The sequence below is a fragment of the Phalaenopsis equestris genome, unplaced genomic scaffold, assembly GCF_001263595.1.
Source record: "Phalaenopsis equestris unplaced genomic scaffold, ASM126359v1 Scaffold000788, whole genome shotgun sequence".
Taxonomy (NCBI): domain Eukaryota; kingdom Viridiplantae; phylum Streptophyta; class Magnoliopsida; order Asparagales; family Orchidaceae; genus Phalaenopsis; species Phalaenopsis equestris.
The window spans coordinates 108,834-110,108 of NW_018165228.1; positions in this window are offsets into that span (position 1 = coordinate 108,834).

A 1,275-nucleotide genomic window follows, 5' to 3' on the forward strand; every position below is an offset into this window, starting at 1 on the left:
TTAGACTTGGTTTATGTGTTGATGGGTTCACACCATACAGTCACACCACAACACCATATTCATATTAGCCAATGCTAATTACGCCAAATAATTTGTGCCCTCATATGTGCATGATTGAGTCGTTCTTATTTCTAATGTTAATCATGTCGAGTCCACATCCCAAAAGAAAAAAAATACATCTACTTACAGCCTCTGATTGAATAACTTCATACAGTGTGGAAAACGGGTGTGCTGACTTATGATATCACTTTGAAATAGAACTTTCAGTTGAAAGATGCTCTTACATAGACAATTAGTGATTTCCCCACTTATTGGATGTTATTTGGTCGGAACACAACTGAGAAATTGGTTTGTCCTTAGTGCATGGATATATCCAAAGCATTCACTTTAAAACATGGAAGAAAAAATTCATGGTTTGATTATCATTGAAGGTTTACATTCAGAAGAAATAAAGATGCATTTTTCAAAAAATAGAGCTGAAAAATCGAATTCACCCCCGAGGATTACTAGGACTGATTTATGGTTATTGATCAGTGAAGTACCAAAGATCACTAAGAGAAAAGAACTAGCTTCGATCATTTTCCTAATTTGGGTGTTACACATAGATGGAAGAAGCAGTGTATTTTCTGGCATTATTATATGCTGGAGGATTAATTTGATTAAACATAGTCTCGAAATTCTGCATACCGAAAAAATTTTGTTTGATAATATCTTCAATAATGTAATGGATATTAAGCTTAAAACAAAAGAAAACATCAAAAAAAAAAATCTATAACATATTTATTATTGTGATGGATACTCATGTTAAAAATGACAATTAATCCTTGCTTTTAGTTATGTGGGAGCAATACGAGCAGCTCCAGAAGAGGCATAGGGAGTTGGAGAGCCAAACTCTGAGATTCGTCAGTAATAGTGGTAGCCAGTCTACTATTGTGTGGCCTGATTTTGAGCTATAGCTGCAGGCCGTGGTAAAGAATAAACGGAGGGTCTACCGCTTGAGCTCGAAGGGGATAACATTCGAGGATGAGCTTTCCCGTGCTCCTATGGGTGACTCAAGCTTGTTGTTGGCGAAACATAAAGAGCTTGTCAGGCAGGGTAGTGCTATAAAAGAAGAGCTTCGTATGATGCATAATCAGATATGTGGCTTGATCAATATTAAAAAATTATTGTTAATATAATATAATTAATGGAGAAATTATATGAGAAAATAATTTGAGGATTTTTTTGAGAAAATATTTATTATGTTCTAGTACTACAAATAATAAATAAATTAGA